General features: G+C 41.4%; 1 protein-coding gene across 13 annotated transcripts in view; it reads left to right on the top strand.

Moving 5' to 3' along the window:
- Positions 1–22,990, top strand: part of dab1a (DAB adaptor protein 1a) — a 240,938-nt gene that overhangs the window by 36,309 nt on the left and 181,639 nt on the right. Inside the window, exon 5 of one of the 13 annotated variants that reach the window (XM_042417210.1) lies at positions 14,184–14,258. The exons of the other annotated variants lie outside the window; for them this stretch is intronic. The gene's annotated coding sequence lies outside the window, so the exon portion shown is untranslated. The remainder of the gene's footprint in view (positions 1–14,183; positions 14,259–22,990) is intronic. 13 annotated transcript variants of the gene reach the window in all.

The raw sequence follows: 22,990 nt of genomic DNA, 5'->3' as shown, positions 1-22,990 counted from the left end.
TCTGTAGTTACTGTAAACCTTGCTGCTGTCACTTATGTCATGTCCATGCTTTCCAATAGATGTTGGAGAATCTCACCTCAAGATGGCTCAGCGTTGTGAGGTGAAATTAGTCATTCTAGGCATTCACTGATCAGTCTATAATCCTCTATGCTTGAACGTTTATACCGTTGACAGATAGGTGGAGAGTAGGGGGATGTGGGAGGATGAATGTACAGGAAAAGCAATTGAAATGTCCAAGACCAAACCTGCAAGTCATTACATTGGCTTCAAGCCAGTTGAGGACCTTAGTGAATGTTTGTGTGTCTACATGTTTATGTGTATTTGTTTGTACGACAGCCAGAGCCGGAAAGAGAGAGGCATAGAGAGGAATATAGTTTATGTGTGTGTGTCTGTGTGTTTGTTTGTGTGTGTATGTGAGCGGAGTCAGGGTTTGATCTGCATGCCCTCTGTATCTGTCTCTCTCTTTTGGTTTCCTTTTTCCCGTCACATCACGTCTTTCTGAGGTAACAACTAGACATTGACCTACTGAGAATTAAGCTTGACTCAGGTTAATCCATTCTGGACTTTGCGTGACTCAGCAGCAGACACATACATATATACACACACACACACACACACATATATATACATACACATTCACACACTCGCTGGCTATTGGTAGACTTGAGGTTATTAAGATTCTGGTCTTGCTCCTGTATTGCCAAAGCGCAGAATATTGACTGTGAATACTGGCACTGATATAGAGTGGATATGAGCAGTAATATTACTTTGTTTGAAAACAACAAAGGTCTACTGCATCATACTGGCAGTTGTAATATCACACTGTTTGCTGTACTGCATTTTGCAATGTGTCTAAATGTGTATACAGGTGCTGTGCAGTACTCATAACTTTCTACTCTTTGTGGAGCACAACATCATCAGTTAAACCAAGAGGGGAAAAAATCCAATTACATTCTCCTTACACCGTCTGCCAACAATGAGACAGACTTTTTATATCTTTGGTTTTACAAATCTCTTTCAATCATCAAATGGGCCAAATGTACCTAAAATGGTATGATTTCACTGTATTCATTCAGCATGCAGCATAGCTGTGGGTTTGAGAAAGTTATGTGTGCATAAATATGTGTGTGTGTGTGTGTGTGTGTATTTCCAGACAAGTGTGTTATCCATGTGGAGGTAAAGGCTTTTCCTCGATAGATCCTGACAGAGAATTCCATTATCTATGTAGGTGTTTGCAATATTGCCTCTATGGATTGAGTTTGGTTTGAGGCACTGTATAGGTGTGTGTGTGTGTGTGTGAATGAGCAATATAAATGCACATATTTCTTTTACGTGGTGTGTGCGTGTGTGTGTGTGTGTGTGTGTGTGTGTGTGTGTGTGTGTGTGTGTGTGTGTGTGTGTGTGTGTGTGTGTGTGTGTGTGTGTGTATAAGTGCAGCATGTACATTGTCCTTTTGTGTCCTTATGTGTTAGGAACCCTTGGACACGGCAAATGAGGGTGGGAGGGGATTGGAAGGAGGAGAGCTTCTCTTCCTCTCATCCCTCTCTCTGGTGCTGTTTGGTGCCATCATGGCTGCAATGAAGGCTCATTTATCTCCATCTCAGCACAATCTCATCACTCTCAATGGGATTGCAGTAGCACCAGAATGAGGATGAGTGTGTGTATTGTTTAGGGGATGGTCGTGTTTGTGTGTGTGTGCAGTATTAGGATGGATGTTGGAATGCAATCAGTGATGCAGAAACTGCACCTGTTGATGCACCTGTTGAGTAGAAAATGCGAAAATGGGTCACATTTGATAAAAAAGGGCCATGTTTTGTTGTGTTTGGTCAACATTGTGAGGGCACTGTCAGCACAGAATTGAATCAATGAACATAGATTACATTCAGAGGTCAGGTTAAGTAAGCATCCATTTGAGCGTTGGAGCCACCTCCTCACCCTGGAGCTGAGAAGGAATGAAGGGAAGAGGAGAGGGCAGATTGGAAGACAGACACGCACAGAAACAGAGGGACGTGTGTAGAGAGATAAAGGCTGAGTAATGTCATCATAGGCCCCATGTCCTCCAGGTCTGATTAAGAGCCTCTCTGAGCACTCCCAGACACTGCGCTGTGATAGGCCAAGGTCACGGCGAATCACGGTGCAGCGCTGCAGATTGATGCTTAACTCCGTCAGGAAATGGCAGAATCTAATTTGGCCAATGGGCTTCCTCTCCACTTCAGATGAAGAGGACGATTCCCCTCACCCTGGGGCCCTCCGGGGAGGTGTGTGTGTGTGTGTGTGTGTGTGTGTGTACACATGTCTGCTGGCTTGCAGCCTGGTCAGATGAATGTGTGCGCATGTCTGGATTCATTCTGCGTGTTTAATTACTTCTCTCCTTGCGTAAATGTGAGAGTAGATGTGTGTGGGTGTGTTTCTATCTACATGTACTTTTGCTTGTGTGTATGGCTCTCCTTCACATCAAGTGTGTGTGGTGCCTCCACACTTGTCAGCATGTGGTTAAGGAATGCATTGTAAGTGATTGGCAGGCTATGATATTAGTTTGGGAATAATGTGAATGTAATAACTCGGTGGCGTTTGCCTCCAGAGAGTGACTCCCTTCTCAGGTAATCACATTTACTCAACACAATCACTATCTGGCATGCCAGTGCCCTGGACAGGAGCACGTTCTTTTTCATCTCCTTATATGAATATCACAAGTTCTGGTGTGTGGGAAGTGTTGTTTGTGTATGTACATGTATGAATTTGTTGACAGTGTCTCGCATCTTTGTTATGAATGCAGACTGCTTGTGTTTGTATTTTGCTGTCTGTAATGTCTACCAATGTCTTGCTAGTGTGTAGTTTGCAGATATCAGAGATGCCTTTGGTTGGAAATACTGCTCTGTGTCGGAACAAATTGTCAGTTGCTATATTTGGAGAAGCTACTGCTAGCTGTACCCTAAATTAGGGCTAAATGCTGGAAAAATATCCATATTCATTTTCATATAATTAGTTTGTATTCAAGCTGCAACTAATGTCTGTTTTTATTATCGATTAATCTGCCAGTTATTTTCTCAATGAATCCTTTTGTCAATGACATGTCTGAAAATAGCTGAAAATGCCCATTATAAATTCTTACAGCCCAAGATGATATCTTCAAATGTCTTGTTTTGTCCAATCAATAGTCTAAAACCCAGTGATGTTTACTTTACTATCATCTGAAAAACCAATAAAGTAGCAAATGTCTGATTATTCGATTGTTAAAAGATTCTATGTTCCACCATTAATTATTTTTTATGCAAACATAACAAAATAATTTATTAAGTATTGTATTTTAATGATTGCATATTCTCAATGTGTATATGTGTTTGTGTGGATGTGTTTTTGTGAGGATTGCTCTAAGTTTTACAACTTTTTCTGCTAACATTCACTTTTAGAAAAGCCTGTGATACTGATAAGGTGTAACACAGCCTTAACAAGTCTGTCTGTGCAACAGAAAGGTTTGGCCTCCCTCCTAGAGAGAAGTGTAGAAATAATGTTGCAGCAGCAAAGTGCACAGTCACTGTTTTTTTCCAGGCTGATCCAAGGGGCTGTTGTAAGTGAAATGCAATGCAGCAGAAACTTAAACATCAATTATGGTGATAGAGTATGGCAGCGTCGGTTGTGTCGATAAAGATATACTTCTTTGAGGAGAGGAAATATGTACACTTTAGGCATACTTTTTTATTGAAAGAGTACATGTTTTGTAACCTGACATGCCAGATGGTTTGTTACACAGAACCATCTGAGAAGTTGTCCTTGGAAACAGTTTGGGAAAGGGCAGGGACTTTCAAAAAATACTTGGCAGGTGATTGGATGAACCTTCAGTCTATCACTGTCTATCACTGACTTACCTTGCGAGGCAGCTGGATTTGCAAGATCACGAGATCACGCAAGAATCCTCATAGGACACTGATTGATCTGAACCACTGGTGGTTCGGACACAAGCACGTAACTTGAAGCCTGACAAGATGGATTCTCCTGTGATCTTGTGATGTTGTGATCTTGCGAATCCAGCTGCCTCGCAAGGTAAGATGTTTTTGCTCCTTTTCCAACTGCATTTAATCAATTCTGCCGGTGCTGACAATGAACAAAGGCAGAGAGGCATAACCTCTGTCATGAGATATTCAATTTAAAATGTTAAGAAAGGTACAAAACCTTCTTTGAGTAGCGTGAACCACTAAATGTTTGGTATTTTTGCTTGATAAATGCCTGCAATAATAATTGCTTATCATTATTGTTGTTGAATAATTTTATATTTGTTGACTCATTGATCAATCTGCTAATTTTGTGTGCACTTGGCAGCTTATTTATAGGTAAAGTTTGGATAATGTTTAGCTATACTGCACATCAGTCAGTGCTACAGAAGAAAAGGGATCAAGGTAGTCACTTCAAAGTCCACACAAGTAATGAAAAATACAAGGAGATTTATCTAGTATTAACACATGATATGTATCTGGATATATTATCTGATCCATGAGCCTTTCAACACCTGGTATTGATAATAAATGTTATCTCGGTTCTCTCCACATTGTGATTGGATCCATAGGTGTCTGGTTATGTTTTAAAATGGGGGAGCAAACTTGGAAAGATACATAACTGGCAGCGAGGTTCTGGGGGTCTTACCTCAGAAAAAAAATAGTAATTTAAAACAAATTTCCTGCATTTCTACACCTCCTAACCTCTTGGATTAAGTCAAGAAACAGCCACCTGCACTAGTCTAGATTAGTTAGATTGAGTGTGTTATGAAAACCAAGAATGCACGCAGTATATAACTGGATGGATTAGGACAGGAAATTATTGGAAGAATGGCTATTTCATATTTGAAATTATATTTATTAAAAACATTATGTAGCCCAAAATGGTTGTGGGATACACTGCAACCTACTATTTCTTGCTTTCCCCCTGATGGTCTGAATAACTCAGTACTGCACAGTACTGCACAGTGCTGCCGTTGCGCTGTGCTGCTCGGTCTTGTCCGTCACTGTCAGTGTCCTCTTTGAGCACTGCAACATTATCAGTTATGAATTTGATTTTTACTGCATGAGAAAATGGACGTGTGGTATGAGAGTCTGTGAAAAGAGTCAGTTGCGTGAGTCTCACGGTCAATGCGTGAGAGTTGGCAGCCCTGTTAATAGCCACGTTACACTAAAAGAGCCGACAGTGATTTGGCTCCTTTTTGAATGTTCCAGCTTCACAGCCTATCCTGTCTGTAAAATGATCATTGATATAGACTGCTTAAATATGATCACCTGATTACAGGGACTGTATAATAAGTTTATTTTTGAAAAGACAAAAAGTGGGGTAGCAAAACCATAATTTTGCTCCCTCAATTGAATAATGGGGACGCATTTATTCCACTTGCTCCATTGCTCAGGGGCCTATGATTGGATCTAAATATTAGCTAGACAGGGCTGGTGGACTTGTCAACAAACATGGTGCGTCCCAAGTTAAGGGAAACGATGTCATGGATGTGCATCATTCATTTTTTGTAAGGGAAGACTTCTAGCTTCTGCTACTACTTGTACTTTTGCGGCACCAGCTAGAAGGAGGAGGCAGTGTTAGGTGGCCTTTCAGTTTTCTTGGATTTTCTCTTGCATGCGGTCACACTGTACAGATTGCATCACATTGCAAGACTGACCACTTCCACATGTGGTCTGGTTGATCCGATTGCATTCTGATCACAGTGAGTTCTGCATGCATTTGAGTTGGTGGTTGGTTTGCATTTCCTTATCCAGAAAATGTATACAGATACTGGTCACATTTCAATGCCTGGTGTAAATGGGGTAAAAGAAACTTGTGCTCTATCAGGAGGTTTAACATGGGTGAGTCCTCAGTGGTGCAGCAGTGGAAAGAGAAGGAGGCAGCAGGTGAAGCAGTGAAGGGAATGGACCAGGTTTCAATATGGCTGAGCTGGTGGATCGATAATATACTCTCTGATCCATAACATATTAATAGGAGGGAATACATTATTACTGTTAAGAGATGTCAGGTGGACAGGGCACACACACACACACACTCTCACACACACACACACACACTTCTGAGTGCTGGGGAATTTTCAGCTGAGTGAAGGTGAGGGACACAACACTGCATCTGGGCGCAATGCCAGAGAATAAGCCTCAATCCTCTCCTCTCCTCATTCTTAACCTTGGGACACTGTAGAGCTCCATCTCCTCTCCTGTCCTCCTCCACCTCCTCCTCCCCCAGATGTACCCTCTCTGTCCATTTCATTTCCTGTCTTAATATCTTGATTGAAGTGGTCACCTTTTCCTGTTGTGGTTAATGAGCAGCAGGTGTCTTAAGTGCAGCTCACTCAACCATGGCTGGAACGGACCAAGGAACCAACTCACAGTAGAGCAGCTTCTTTATCAGCCTTGACAAAAGACGAGCCTGCAGTCCAGCCTCCTAAAGCATTTTAATGGTTTCATTATTGCTGATAGTGAAGAGCTGAAATAAAAGGAGGGAGACACAGGGTAACATTGGATGTGTCATTAAAAGAACTGTTATAGCAAGGTGTTTTTCTGTTATTTCACTGTCTGTGTTTGTGGTTGATCTAAAATCACAAAACCATTATGGTGTAAGCCCTTGCTAATACAGAAATATACAAACTATAAATCTAATGCGGTAGTTTGAACAACAATTTGAATCCACACAATAATAGTCTGCACAGCAGCAGTGTACATTGTGTATATGCATATGGATGTGTGTGTTTGTGCAGCTGTGTGTACTCATTACTTATGGTTCGGTATTTAGCATTTAGCGTTGTCTTCGATGCCACATCTAACAGCACCGCTCTGGCTGTATGAGTTGTCCATTGCAATGCAACACAGTACAGCAGTTTATGTGCTCTGAATATACAATTACACCCACAAGATGTAAAGACAGAGGCGGAAAAAACAAACAGGTCTGTCGTGAATGTAATGATGCGTCTCCATAATCCCTTCTTTCACTCACATTCAGTGCCATAGTTTCAGTATTAATGCTAATAATAACATGTCAAACCATTGTACATCGTACAGTGCTACAGTAAAACTAAACATGGCAGTCACAATTAGCAATACAAAGATGACCACGCAATGTATACAAGCAAAAATAATGTTGCATCTTGTGTGACAGTTGAGTATAGATATACACATTCTTCCCACAGACATGGGACTCTAGCCATGTTCACTGCACAAAACAAACACCCACTTGCTTATTTGAGTGTCTTTTCGACAGTGATTATATGCCAAAATATTTGGACTCTAAAAAATATGAAACCACTTGCCAGCATGATAAATGGGGCTTGAATTTCCCCATTCATTGTTTTGATGCTACACTAATCATCACAATCACCATCATAGTCGTCATTACCCCAATCATTTTACATCCTCCTAACCAATCAACAGTCATTAACACTACACAACAGAGAGTAATAAAAAACAAGGGTAATTTTTGTTTGTGCAAAACAAATTGCCCCACTCAAGATTTCTTAACTCTCATTTTCTCCATATCCTTCATTGTCCTCCTCCTCTTGCTTTTCATACCCATGCTCTTACTAGTGCCAAATAACAACAGAAGTTATCTCAGGACATTTTTCACACAGAGTAGGTTTAGTCTGTGCTCTTTAATTTACAGAGACCCAACTTTCCCCAATGCAAGCCATGTTGATATGCCAAAGCAATTTCAGTCTGCTTAGGAACTGATCGAGCGAGGCTACTAAGACCAATTATTCACTTTGCAATGTCAATAGGAAATAAAAGAATGACCATATAAATAACATTTAAATATTTCAGAAAATGCCGACAGATTTTTATAGTGAGAAAGTGTCAGATCTCATAAAATTGGTGCAGACCGCAAAGCAAAGATGCTGTTTGTCCATGCAAACCCCTTCCTTTGAGACAGAGAGGAAGATGGCTTTGATACACTAAAGGACTGTGGCCATAGTGATGAAGAGCAACAGCTGGGGATCAGAAGACAGAGAAACAGATGTGATTTTGATTTTTCACCACTCTTAAGAACTGTAAAGAAGTGTTTTGTTATAACTTTTAGCTTTCTATATATGTACGCAGTTTTGCACACCCTTGATTTACAGTGTTGGTTTGATGAGTTACACTTTACATTGCCTGGCACATTTTTGGTATATTATTTTGTGTGTGTGTGCTCTAAGAAAGACGGTGAATAAGGTTGCAAACTAGTTATCAGTTTCCTCACCCTCAAAACCCAATGATGTACCCTTGAGAAAGTCATTTAACCTCAGCCATGCTCCAGTGAACAGCAGAGGACTGACTGTACATACAGGCCACATCAACACTTGTCTGTGCAGCAGTACATTAGAGATACAGCATATTAAATGCATAGTAGTACAGAATGAATCAGGGTATTACTGAAAAGAAGTATTTCAGTAGAGAACAAATAGATAAGTAAATGAAAAATTAAAAATATGCAACTCTCCAAGCTTTCCACGATCTCACACCTCTGATTTGATTGGTTGACTGGTGCGATGTTATTTTTGTTATCAAGTGGAGGAGGCTGTGAGTAGGTGCTAATGGATGGCTGCCATTTCTCTGACACAAATGCTACAGTAACACATACATAGTGGGTCAGAGAAGCCAACTACACTGTTTCAGTCTCAGTGGAGTTTGAGAGCTTGGACACTCTGTCTTTATGTTTATAGCTAAAAATAGTGTAGATTTATCACCGTCACATGGTCCTTCGGGTATTTGTTTGTAGAAAAGTGAGCAAGGGTTAGAGAAATGGGCACTGCATTCTGTGTCCAGATCCAACTTTATGTATTTATCTCTAAGCCACAGCTGAGCTTAAAATGGGACAAAAGGAGAGAGAAAAAAAAAAAAGACAGTCGTGCAGAGGTGGGTGAGAGCGAGCACACCCAGGACCAGCGCCAAGAGCCTGGCTCAGGGTTCGTAACTCTGACCTACAGTACAGTAAGTCCATATGCAATGGAGCACTGTACACATGGGGCGAACAAGTATGTTTGTGTGTGTGTGAGAGAGTGAGAGAGAGAGAGAGCGCAGTGGAAAGCACTAAACTACAGATATAGTGTAGTTTCCCCACTGCTGTCAGAAAAGCGGATTGCTGCGGTTTCTTTTTCCTTTTTTTTGTTGGTCTCTCTCTCTCTCTCTCTCTCTCTGTGGTGTGAGCGAGGCCAGATGAGTTGCTATGTCACAGGAAATGCAGCAGTGAGGGCGGTGAAGCTTTATTTCTCTGTGAAAGGTGTATTTTTCTCTTGTCAACAGGCATGGCTGCATCAGCCTTTCCTTGACTCCCCCCCCTCCCAATCTCCATCTTTTCCCTCACATTTCTCCAGCTCCTAGCTTCTATCTTTGCCTCTCTCCCTCTCTCTCTCTCTGCTTCCTATCTGGAGCTGTACAGAGGACAGATTGAGGGTATTATTTTTCTTCGACAGAGTTTTTCTGCCATGCAGTGATACTGAAGGTCCCATTCTGCTCCTGTGTCCAAGATAAATCAAAAACATTTTTCTACAGCTGCAATCAACGCCTGAGCCCTTTTTTTTAACAGCTCTGCCTTTTTCCTCTCTCTTACCCATGGGCACACAAGCCTACATACTCTTACACACACACACACCATACACTCACTTTCTCTTCTCTGTTTCTTCCTGAGGCAATGGTTCTCTCTTGAACGCTGACATCAGATAGCCTCCCTCCAGCAGTCCACTCCTCTGGGAGGGATTTGCATCTCATTTGCATCTCATTACAGATTTAATAGAGCAAACTGTGCTCCATCCTGAGTGAAAATGACGAGGGGGGAAGAGGAAAGGTGAAGATAGCTGGGGAGAGTCGGTCTACTGGAGTCTGTCTGCCTCTAAGCAGCTGTTACTTTATATCCCCTGTTTCACACCCAGCTGATGTAGCTCTGCAATTAACCATATTCTTGAAAAAAAGAAGAAAAAAAGTGATACCCTTTTGGAGAGCTGTAGTGAATATGGAACTTCTGGTTTCTTTTCCAAAAGTAAATGAAGCACATTACCACATTTGACATTTGTGGTAACACAGATTACTAAACATCCAGCCCTGCAGCATGACCTTGCTCAACAGTATGCTGTGTGTTTCACTCAATTTGTCTAGACAGGGATGGATTTTTTTTTTTTTTTTTAAATTAACATCTGTCTTTTGTATTTCTGTTTTTAAGTGGCCTTTTACATAGTTTTTTTCATTGTTAACCATCTCTAATGGCTGTGACAGTGGACAGGCAGGGACAAATGTTAGATGTTTTTTAGACATTACAGCTAAAAAGTTATTGAAATACATCAAGAGTTAAAATGATTAGAGAGAGAGATTACTTGACCAACAGAACATTAATTGGCAGCCTTTTTGCTAATTAATTGCTCAAGTCAACTATCATGAAAAATCATCTGCTTAAATGTAAGAATTTGTTGTTGTTGCTGTTTTATATCATTATAAACATAATATATTTGGGTTTTGGACTGTTGGTCAGACAAAACAAACAAGTTGAAGATGTCACCTGCAGCTTTTGGAGACTGAAGGGCATTTTGAGCTATTTCCTGACATTTTATAGACTTGTTGATTTTGGCAAAAATATTTGATAAATTAATCAATAATGAAAATAATCATGAGTTGCAGCCAGTAGATGTCATAAGAGGAGAATGTGATTGGATATTATGAATAGGGGATTAATGATTACGATGATGATGATGATGATCTCGCTACCACTGTTTTTACACTGCAGTGCTCAAACATTTTTTATTGGAGCTGTAGTTTTTTAAATGCTAACACATTAACAGTTGTTTAAAATTGCAGTTTAAAAAATGTAATAGCAGATGCTGTAGGTGATATTTAGTAATCCTTGAATATGAATAGCAAACAGGTTTCTCTCAATTAATGAGAGATTGCACTGAGTTACAGAAGCTAGTGGAATAACACCCTGGATATCACATCGGGAGCTCTTTATGGATCTCAGTAGAGAAATTTCTTCCTGTTGAGTGTCTTTGTCAAGGAGACCTCAGCAGGGTGGGTGTTTGCTGACACAGGAGCATGAACCAGAAAACATGACAAAGTCAAGTCACTCTACTGTCACACAGCATGTGGACTGCTACTCATAGTAATAGTGTACTAGTTCTTAGTATTTTGTTCCTCTTCTCATACTGAACCAAAACCCCAAAAGAACACACTTTGACATACAGTTAATAGGGCAGAAAATATGATTTGTTTATGTAAATTTGTATCAGTGTGTGTGAGACAATCCTACACCCTCGCATATCACACAGTCCTTTTTTTAATTACCTCTTTGTGCTGCATCTCCTCAGAAGCAAGATCCTGGAAGGAAGAGGCTTTTTCAATTAGGACTTCTCCCCCCATATGAGCTCCACTCCCTGTAACACGCTTTGTTAGTGTGTGTGTGTGTGTGTGTGTGTGTGTGTGTGAATTATTCAGTAACCTTTCTAATTTCACACTTTTTAAGTTTTCATGTAAAAGGCAACATTTTAGAAAGAAGCCCTCAGGATGGGTGAATGTCATTAGTGATTTTATGTGTGTGTGTGTGTATGTGTGTGTGTGTGTGTGTGTGTGTGCGTGTGTATGTCAGGGGGTTGATAGTACTTAGATTAGTAATATGAAATCAGGAGCAGGTTCAAATCTCTCAAGGGCCTTTTTCCACACACACACACACACACACATGGAAACACACAATCAGAATACATCACCGTACAGTTGCTTACATTCCCGCGACTAAATGATGTGATCAGCCATTTGCTGTTGTTCGTGATCTCAGGCCTCCCCAGGCAGACTGTGCTGTGTGTTTCTCTGATGATGATTATGCTTTCTTTCTGTTTGTTTCTCTCTCTCTCTTTCTCTCTCTCCCTAATTTATGTGTTGTTGTTGGAGCTGGTGCTGATAGGCCCAGAGATGACATTTAGCTAAAGAGCAGAAAGGCTGTTAGCTTCACCATTCATCTAATCAATCTCACTAATGAAACCACTGTCCTCTCCACAGCCTCTTTCTTCCCTCTCTTCTTTCTCTCTTCTCTCTCCCTGCCCTCTACCCTATCATCATTTGCTCTCCTTGTACTTTCTACTTTTACTTTCCCGTGGCACCCTGCTACCCATTCTCATTTTGCTTCCTTCCTTCTTTGCTTCCTTCCATCCTCCCCTCACGCAGCTGTCCTAGATTCACCAGTGGTAGAATGAGTGAGGCGGCTTATTCTGGTGTTTGCTTCCTCCATTTCAGCAAAACCCATGTCTCCTCCCCTCCCCCAGCCGAATAAACGAAGGATTGACCCAGTTAGGGTGAGAATGGGTATTGTACTGGGAGTATATATGTGCCAAGGTGTGTGTACATCTGCGTACGCCTGCAGGTGTCTTTGTTTTTTCATATGTGCATGAGTGTAGATATACATGCATGTGGATTTTTAAGCGTCTTGGTGGTTTAAAGGAATAATTTGATTTTGTGGTTGATCAGTTTTTAATTGAGGCAGTGTTGCAAGCACAATATCAATTTCAGATGGATTCTTTTGTACATCATAAAGGTGTATGTAAGTGATAATACACAATGAGCTCTTGATATATTGATATGAATATAACAGATAAAGCAAAAACACCACAATGTGATATGGTAAGATCTCTGCTTCAGTGCTGAAAAAATTGTTGATGAATTGATTAGTACATCTAAAGAAAATTGATAATTAATTAAAGGTATACTATGCAAGATTTTCCTAAAAAAAAGAATGTATAGACTCATACAAAAGTAATCCCTCTCAATCATGTCTTATGACCCAGTAGAAGTGTGTGGCGGTGTATTTGTTTGCAGACACTCTGCCCTGTGCCCTATTTTCTTATTTTGCTGTGTTCAGGATGTTTCTGGGCGTCAGCCTTTAGGCAGTGGGTGTGTAACCCCCAGCCAATAACGGTGCGCAGGGTGTGAGGTCGGGACTCATAGCGTAGCGACCAGGTTAATCGCTGTCTCCGTCTCTCTCCCCTGCTCTGTCTGTGTGTCATGGATATATAAAGAGCTGCAGGTCTGTGTGTCTGCTTGACTGAGGGCTGAGCTACACACACAGAACAGAGAGGCCACAGCGGACAGGATGAAGCTCTACATTCACACAAAATCCGGCAATGTGGCACCTTCCTGCAGGGTTGTGCTGAGGTGTGTGGAGGTGTGGGCGTGTTTATTTGTGTTTTAGAACGTAATTGCCATGAAACAATCAGAAAATCACATTTTATTTACCTGATTCAGAGCTGCTCGCTCTCTTCATTCACTCTCTAGCTCGCTCGACCACTGCTCTCGCTCTTGCTCTCTCTCACTCCACTCTTCTCACTCCGGGGAGCAGGGGCCAACTTTGAATGTTGTTTGTTTACAAACACTAACCGAACTGAATATGTTTGGATAAAGAACTGATAGGACAAAACAGAGGAAAATTGAAGACATCACTTTGGGATCCAGAAACATGTGATGTATATTTTAACTATTTCATAGGCTAAATGATATATTGACTATTCAATATGTATTGGGCAGCTTAATCGATAATGAAAATAATTGTTAGTTGCAGACATACAGTCTGGACATTATCGGATTTGGAGTGTCTCAGCAGACAGGATGATGAGATAAGATCTGGATGGATGAAGTCTGGAGCACATAGTTACAAAAGCTTGTAATAAGGTGCATCAGAAAATATTGTGTCTTTGTCAGAATAAGAATGTTTGTAAAAATGTTAGTTGCTGCACCTTTTTGAAGGCTTTTTATTATTGCTGATTGATCATGACCCCATACGTATTTCCAGATCTGAACGCCACCCATTATTTCCTACATCAGGACAGGATCAGAGTGTCATAACATGTAACTTAACACCGAAAAAACTGATTTGATTGTTTGAATTTTTTGCCTTTGGTTAGGCTACCACTGAGCATTAACTGGTAATGTAGCGTTTCACCAGTGAGTACTAACTGGTAATGTAGCATAAAGCAAAGGTACTGTTGCTATGGTTACCTGCAGTTTAATATTGCACAGTGATTTTAGTATTGGGGTTGAACTATCAACTGGAACTATATTTGATGTCATTCAAATTCAACAGACACCTGACAGCTAATTAGAAATTAGTATTTTCCTTAGCCATTAAATAATGGAGCAATAATACACCATGATATTATTTGGTCACTTCCTCAGGTCTAATTAATTTTTTTCTCTGTTGACTGACAGGTTGATTATCTAAAAACATTCTCATGTACATGTTCAAGTTGGTGTACAGCGATTGGAGTAAGTCAACAGGAGAGAGTGAGTAAAATTGCTAAAAATCCTGAAATGTCTACAGGCCTCTCTGTTTCTTACCCTGCACCACTTCATTCTGAAATCTGTATTTGTGTGTATGTGTGTGTGTGACTACATGTGTATACATATTACTATGTGTGTGAGAGTGTGTTTGCGTTTAGCCTTGGGGTGTTGACTTGTGCTGGACAGAGACCGTACAGAGAGCCTTTGTGGAGAAGTCTTCCCTGCAGCAAGGTCGCTCTTTCTCTCCCTCCTGCACTCTCTCTCTCTCTATATCCCTCGCTCCTCTCCTCCCTCCATCACTACATATCTGCCCTTATCTGTACTTGTGCAGCATTCATAGTTTTTATGTTTCTTTCTCTCTCACTCGCACACACACAGGCAAACACACACAGTTATACTCAGACAAAAAGCACATGCTATGTGAATTAATTTTTTGAAGGCAAGTCTCTGGTGAGGCCAGTGGCTGTAACTTCAGAATATAAAGTAGAGTGTATATCTGTCATGGCAAGTGTGCTTGTGTGTCAGTGTTTGTGTGAGTGATTCAATGTGTGTGACTTTGCGTGGGTCTGCTGGGGAACAGCAGCACTGATTATAATGTATAGATACGCTGACTTCTGTTAGAGGACAAAACATGTCCCCTGTGCTGCATCACATAGACATGCACACACATGCACATACAAACACACAACCTTATACATTTAAAAGCTGAAAAGTCATTCACCATATTGTATATATTGACTATGTACTGTATGCAGGAGTATATATAATCACACAAAACATTATTCATTTTCAATAGCACATACACAGAGGGACATTCTGTCCTTGTAATGCTTTAATGTACACCCAAGCTCGGCACTTTTACTTGGCTGTGTGTGTGTGTAAACTGCAGGACAGCGATACCATAATTCCCCTGCTCTCCTACTGTGAACAGAGGAGCCGCATTGCCACAATTTTACCTTTGAGTCCTTAATACACACATAGTATTCACGCTCACACACACACACACACACTCTGCTCAGTTGGATGCACATCAATCATAGCTACAGCCTCACCTGTCATTGTCTTTGTTGTCACTTATACAAACATCCTCTTCCTGGTCCACCGAGTAAAGACCCCAATCAGGATTTACATTCACAGCATAGCACCTTTTTGCTCCTATACACAGTTACTCCCACTGGGGGAGAAAAAACCCCACACAATAGCACTGTTTCTGCGAAAAAGCATAGAGGACAGTGATGTTTCACTCATGCAATTACAGTGGAAAAAAAAGAGTGGTGAAATAGATATGCTTCCTTTGTGAAGAAATTAAGTTGATTTGTGAAAATGATAAAAGAAAAAGAATGGACGAGAGAGATGTAGAAAGCAGGAATTTGAAATTGGGACAATCAAGTCAGAAGAAGGGACAGGTGAGATGTGTGTGTGTGATGAGCCTGCATAAACATGCACGGTGCTGAATGCTGATCAGGGACAATAAAACCTCCATTAAAGATTTATTCTGGAGAGACAGAAGAAGGGAGGGCCGGATGAGAGAGAGAGAAGACAGGAGGCAGAGGGGAATGAGAGGGGGGAGAGCGAGCACTCAGGTTTGTGTCACAGAGTGGATTATACCAAAGACACCTCTCCACCCATCAGATAAACACACACACATTCACACATGGGTGCTCAGACTCTGTGCATTTTAATAGCCCTGTCACCTCCAGCTATAATACCAGACAATGGCTCTTTGAGCAGACACTCGTCTTCAGAAGTGTCTTTCGTGCTTCCTGACAGGCTCAAGCGAGAGCTAACTGGCTAGCTCACCACAATTATAGATCCCATCTGTGTAGCGAAAGAGTCACGGCAAACCTTAGCAAAACAAGCCCGAGGCCTACTCTGTCAAAATGTCACCTGGACCGGGCTGTGCTCCAGGCGAGACACCCAAGCGCTTTTTAGTTAATATCTACAATAGGATTGTAGGGAGAGGAGGAGGAGGAGAAGGGGGAAGAAAATGAAATGACATGGGGAAAATGTAATATAATTCACCGCACCCCCCTCCTCCGATGAAGTGTGCTGTCAGCTTTATCTCAGAGCTCCAACCCAATACCCCCTTCCTCTCCAGGCCCCTGCTTTCATCCTGTTTGAGATGATTGAGATTCAGAGTTGATGCTGATGACATTTGAGCAGCTACTTTACTGTTCCACTCACTACTGACTGACTGACCAACTTAAAGACTGGGAGAGACGCTAAATGGAGAGGAGGAGGAGGAGGTGGTGGTGGTGGATGACAAGAAAATGTGGTTGAAAATGGAACTGATTCAGTGGAGAAGAGGGAAAGAAAGGAGACAAAGAAGGATGTTGGGGGTTGGGGGTGCTGGAGGAAAAGCACCATCAATGTAGCAAACATTGAGGGGGATAAAAAAAAAGAAGTCTAGAGTAGATGGAGATGGAAAGAGTTGAGGGGAAAGGATGAGAGGAGGGGACAAAAAATACTGGAGAGAGAAGATGAGGAGGAGGACGTGGGAGATATGAGAAGGAAAAAAGGGCAGCCGTGAAAGTGGTGGGCAGGGTGTCTCAAGAGTAGAACATTTACTCTAAAATCAACCAACTCTCAGTGGCCTGAATTTTAATAAAGGAGAGCAACAGAATCAATAAAAAGATCCCCATGTAGCCTGCCAGGATTTGTGTGTGTGTGTGTGTGTGTGTTTGAGCGTGCATGTGAATGTGATTATCAGTGTGTTTGAGAACACTGTGACAAGGGTAATTGTTTGATTACTAAAGACCCCACTGAGGGTTTCAGCCGCTGTGCCCCTTTGGAATTTTCCTAAGCCTCGATGGTGAGCTGCCATCAGTCTGTGTGTTTTTCTGATAGCCCTGTCCTGTCTTATTCTTTTTCTATTGGGCCTGTTAAACAGGATGTTCTGAATAGTAAATGCAAAGTTTGGATTGGTGTCTATAATTGATAGAGGACATTATCACACACTGAGGCTTCCCCTCTACACAGGAGTGCTGCTCAGGCAAGACTAGTTCAGTCAGGCAATAATGAAGAATAATTAATGTAATTTATGGTGGACTACATTCTTTACAAATTGCTTTGTCAGACACAGTGAAAGCATACTACTCAAGTAAAATAGTGTTAAAAGAAATCTTTAAAATGGTGTATAACAGGAATGAACCAAAGTAAAGATAAAAAAAACAAGGATAGAAAGAAAACAATACAACAAAACAAACAAGTGCAAGTCTATAAAAACTTTTGAGTGATTTAAATGATTGCACAGATTCTGACTTCCGATTTTCTTGGAAACTGTTCCTAGACCCTGCAGGCAAATGTGTCCTTATCATTAGAAATCAGAGTATGGAACAGCTGTATGAGTCCTGCCAGAAGACCTGCTGCAAGGCTGCACACTGGCTCAAAAGGGGTTAATTTAACATATAGTTTGGTAAACCTGCCATAAATAGTAGTAGTAAATTCTTAGAATCAAATTTGAACTCAGTGAGTGAATAGAGAGAAGCTGACATTGTGTTGGTATGAAGTTGTCTGTGAGCAGCAGGGAGCAGAGCTGCTGCAGTCTGGACCAGTAGGACGTGAGACATGCAGAGACCTTTGGCAGTCATGAGAAGATTAAAGTGCAAATTGTATTCCCTAGGCTACTAAAAGAAAGAAATTGCTTTATTTGGTTTTATATGATTTGTAGTTGTGAAATGACTACTTAGTATTGAGCCACATGTTTAAAAAAAGACCACAGTGGAAAAAACTATCAAATTGTTGAGGTTTGAGGTAAGCAGGTATATAAAAAAGTGATGCATCAGTGCTGTAATTCTGCCTCTCTTCTTCTTCTGTCTTGTCTGCCTCTTTCTCTCCCACTCAGTCTTTGTGTGGGTATGTTTGTTTCTCCTTGAGCATTTGGATCCATGGTTGGAAGGAGGTTTGCAGGTTATTAACAGTTTGATCCCCATCTATTGTGTGATTGCATCTGAAGTGGAGCCAGTGCCTGTTATCCAGTTATACACTGAGCCTGTTGATGCTCGCCAGCATCTCCGGCCCGGTGCACAACACACACACACACACACAACCCCACACTCTGTTAATTATCTGTGGCTGAGGGTCAGACGTTTGTCTGTGAATGTGCTGTCTCTATGGACGGACTGATGTCCTTATGGTACTATTGGGACCATGGCCATCATCACCTCTTGTTTTTGTGTTTAATAATTTGGACCCAGAGACCATAGAAATTGCTCTCAGTCACAGATACGCACACACACACTCTCGTCAAATGTCCAGGTTTTCACGCATCAGTTACAGTTTCAGCTAATTGCTCCCCTTTCGCTCCTCCCCTGCCTGCTGGTTCTGTCTGTCAATTCTTGTGTCTGCCTGGCCCTTTTGACCCACTCTGTACCCCCGACTATGCACACAAACACACAAGCACACACCTACTCACACACATTTATCATTTCAGGTTGTCTCAGCAGACATGCAGTCATCTCACGTAGCCCCAACTTCTTCACAAATAAATATCACCAGTCTGATTGTGCCCTGCATTAGAACAATTTGCACTACCACATGAAAACATACACACTCATACATACATGTTTGTGAATGAATACACTCTCCTTTATGATTAGGGGCAATTCTACAGTATTCAAGTTTTTAAAGAAAATGTTTTCACCAAACAACATCAATATTAAAGAGATATACAGTATATAAGATATAGTATCAAATGACTGGAACAATATGCTATCCTATTTAAGAATAGTTTGTCTTCTTCATTATATAGACTGTACATTCATATGTTTTAAAAATATTTATAGATTCTGAAAAATTAATATTGATTCAAGTCTGTTTTTGGAACTATTTTCAGTGAGTAACTATATTAATTTCTTTTTTTACTATTAAAAAAAGACTCCATGACCTTCAATCTCATCCCATGTACTTGAAAATATCAAAAGTACAGTAGTTGCTGTAAATGTCATATTTAATTTATTATGTATTTATAGTAAATGAAGCACGTGCGAGAATTAAGTGTCTGTGTTCTCATCACAGTTGCTTTTTCAAGCAAGTTATAGTTCCTTATTTACTCTTGCATACCTGGCCTAAGTAAGCACTATATACTTTTTACAGGTACATCTGTTTGCACTGATCAACCAGCCATTTAGCCAAAGCCCAGGTAAAGCTGGATCAGAGACACTGAGGACAGCCAGTTACTCAGAAAAAGGGTCAGAGCTGTCTGTGGTGCTGAATCTCACAGGCTGTTTGTTTCACTTGTGTGTTATGCAGCTGAATGGAGAGCAACACACTAAATACTGTAGGTTATTTGGTGATGATGAATGAATACTTCAAGATGTCCTGATACTGTGCGTCTGTGTTCTTATTTCTCTATTTTGTAGCTCCTCTGTGCTGTATCTTCACAGAGTGACTTTGAACTGCCTCCTCCTGGTGTGTCCTCCTACTGGCAGACCTCAGGTCAGGCCTGCTGTTTGCTTCAGATTGGAGACAGCTCTGGCTTTTACACTGTTATGTAGCTCAGTCCTGCTGGGTCACTTTATCATAAGTACCTCACAGTGTCCTTTGCCTCTGGTCTGCTCTGCATCCCTTCTGTAGTCCCGCAGTCTACCTGTCTTCTGCTCTTTCTGCCTCCTTCGCCCACACACTCTGAATCTTTATGTCTCGGTCTCATCTTTGTCTTCTCCCACTCTTCCTGAGCTTCCTCCTCTCTGTTTCTCCTTGGGGCCAGTGTAAGCATCTCTAACAAGAGATTTCATTATTTCCTACCGCTTTAACTGAAGCCTAATGAAAAGATGAGGACATTAAACTGTCCCCTACCCCCTCGCCCACTCTGTCTTCTTCTCTCCTCTCCTTTCCTTTTGTGGATTCGGGTTGGGCAGATGAATTTCATGCCCTGAGTGCAGCGTGCCAGTAGCTGTCAGTGTGAACTGTGCAAGCTTATGACTTATTGTATGTGTGAGTCTTATCTTAGTTATTAGTTTATCTCCATGACTATCTGGGTTTCATAGCTCTACTGCCTCTCTCTATCACCCCTCCACATATTAATCCATGCGCTCCCTGTTCACCAGCTCTATCTGACTAAAGCTCACAGATAGTCTAAAGGCCACAGATAAGGCTGACATGCTCTTGTATCCCTTCTCACTAATTGAATTGACATCAATTGTTCAGCATCAAAATCAGACTCAACCCCTTGTGACATTTGGTTTGTTTTACTATTTTCAACACACATGCTATTCAGCCATGGGCTCTGTACCCAGATATAACTGGTTATTGAGATTGATTGACAGCGAGAATAATTTGTGTGTGTGTGTGTGTGTGTGCGCATGTGTGAGACATACTGTCCCTGTTAATGTGTAGTGGGTGAGCCCTCCTAAGCAGGGAGCTTATTTCCTGCAGCCTCTAAAAACACCTCAGAAGTGCGTTAATGAAAGAGCTGAAAAGAAGGGATGAACACTCGTCTAATCCTAATTTGCGTCTACCGCTGCTGCCCTCGAACCCCACCCACCCCCGCAGTCTTTTTCTATCTTTCATTTCCTCTGAGTTGGTCAGCTATTAAATGCATATGAGCAATTTTAATGTAGAAATACCCATTTTTACTTGCAAGTAGACCAACCGGTGGTTTGGAAATATTAACTCTATTCTTCACACATCTTTTCCTCTTAAATGACTAATGTAAGCTGTGATTCTGGCCGTGTGCCCTGGTATTGTGTTCGGGATATTAAACAGTATTTGGTGACATTAGACTCTTGCATTTTTGGATAGCCAGAGGGCACATTCAGATTGATTTCTGCCCAGCACCAGTTTTAAAACCGATAATATCTCTGCCCTCATCTTCTGACCCAGCACTGGAATTTTACTGCTTTTACAAAAGCACAGAAAAATGGTATATGCTGTCAATAAATAAATAAATAAATAAATAAAAAGTGGATGTGTAAGAGCAGAGGGAGAGAGAGAGAGAGGAAAAATAAAGACAAAGCTGTGGGGGTTGAACCATGGTGTTGCATTTTGAGCTTTGGGGCAGGCTTATATTTAATGGCTGGACTGGGGCTAAATGAGCTGAATTAATGGGGTCTGCTCCGAACACTTACATGCCTGCTAAACATACATTCATGTGCATGTGTGTGGGTGTATGTGTGTGTCATTATTAATTGGGTCATCTTTCAAGCATTTCATGCCCTCTAAACCTAGACTGGGTGAATGTGGGTTTGTAGGCTGCAATTTTTAATGTCATGGACATACAGTCATATCACATCATCTTTTAACAATATGCCTCTAAATCCTTGAGAGAGTATTGTTGGTAGCAAATAATATTCAAAAATACTTTTGTTATTATGATTTATAACATCCCCATATTTGCTTGTGTTCTGTATTATTTAAACATTTAGTATATTTTCTCTCTCTCTGTGTGCTCTCAACTTATCAGAATTTTTGCAGACACATACAGAATATCTATCATGCCTCTCACATACGTGTCCCTGGGAGATTGTGTGTGTGTGTGTGTACCAGGCTAAATGTTGGCTTAGAATTAAATGGTCATTCCCCAGTGTGTTCATTGAATCTGCTCCACCCCCCCACCCCCCACCTTTCCATCCTTCCATCCCTCGTTCTTTTCCGTGCTCCAGCTCATTAACCCCCAGGATTCCTATCTACCAACTCTTCCCTTATCCTCAAACTGGTATCAGCATGCATCTCTCATCTGTCTTCATGAATTCTTCTTCCCTTCCCCCTGCTTTTGACTGGTTTGGTTCAGTCCAAGTCAGCCTCAGCAGGGGACTGACTCCCCACAAATAGGGCCAACCATTCCGACATGAAAGGGTACAGCCTCTGAAGAACAAAGAGTGGTGCATGTGTGTGCATGCCTGTGCATGTGTGTGCGTGTTAGTACGATATGGGTTTTGTGCACATGTCTGTGTCTGCTTGTGCTGTCTGCTTACTTGTGTCTCAGTGGGCTCGTTTCAGAGGAAGGCGGGTAGTGTGTATTTACCATGTTTGTAGTTTTGCAAACGTTTGTGAGATGCTGTGAGGATCTAAAGCACCGCTTCCTCATCGTCTTTGGCCGAGCATCACCTCCTTAGGAATATTGTTTATGTTTGTGTGTGGGAGAGACTTGAAGATGAAACGGACTTTGAGTTAGAAAGACTCAGAAGAACTCTGCCTCTTTTCTCCCTGTCTCTCTCTGTCTCCTACTATCTGGGTCTCTGTCTATATTTTCCTTCTTTCTCTCCGTTTCTTACTCGGATGGACGGGGCTGGGTGCATTGCCTCTAGGGTCAGGATTGGGCAGGATGTTTTCAGACAGATTATCTAGACAGTGAGAGGACCGTGTTCAAACAGGGGGTCATCCCGACTGTCTCGTTCTATCCACAGGCAAAAACACAAACAGAACCGTGACTCACTTTGTCTCACAGTAGGAAATCCTCTTGATAATAACTGAACCCAGGCCTCCTTCTTGCACCTGAATGCACAGGAAACTGCAAAAATACCACTGCCAGGTTTGTGAGTAGCTCATAGGAAGTTAATCCTCACAGACACATACACACTCGCTCATACGCCACGTGTTGTGCAGGATATCGTACAAGTGTTTCCTCAGCAATATATTATCTGATTAGGCTGAATTAATGAGACCCAGTGGAACGGTAAAACTCCTCTTTTGCATCCTTCCTTTTAGGTATCTCACCATCCCTCCATCCTCCACCTCTCTTCTTCCTCCCTCAACAATCACTTCCCTCTGCTCTTTTTGCTTGTGCTGTAGTTGGG

The sequence above is a fragment of the Thunnus maccoyii genome, chromosome 7, assembly GCF_910596095.1.
Source record: "Thunnus maccoyii chromosome 7, fThuMac1.1, whole genome shotgun sequence".
In the NCBI taxonomy this organism is placed as follows: domain Eukaryota; kingdom Metazoa; phylum Chordata; class Actinopteri; order Scombriformes; family Scombridae; genus Thunnus; species Thunnus maccoyii.
Note: the sequence above shows the minus strand (reverse complement) of the source record. Positions and strands in the feature narration are given on the sequence as shown.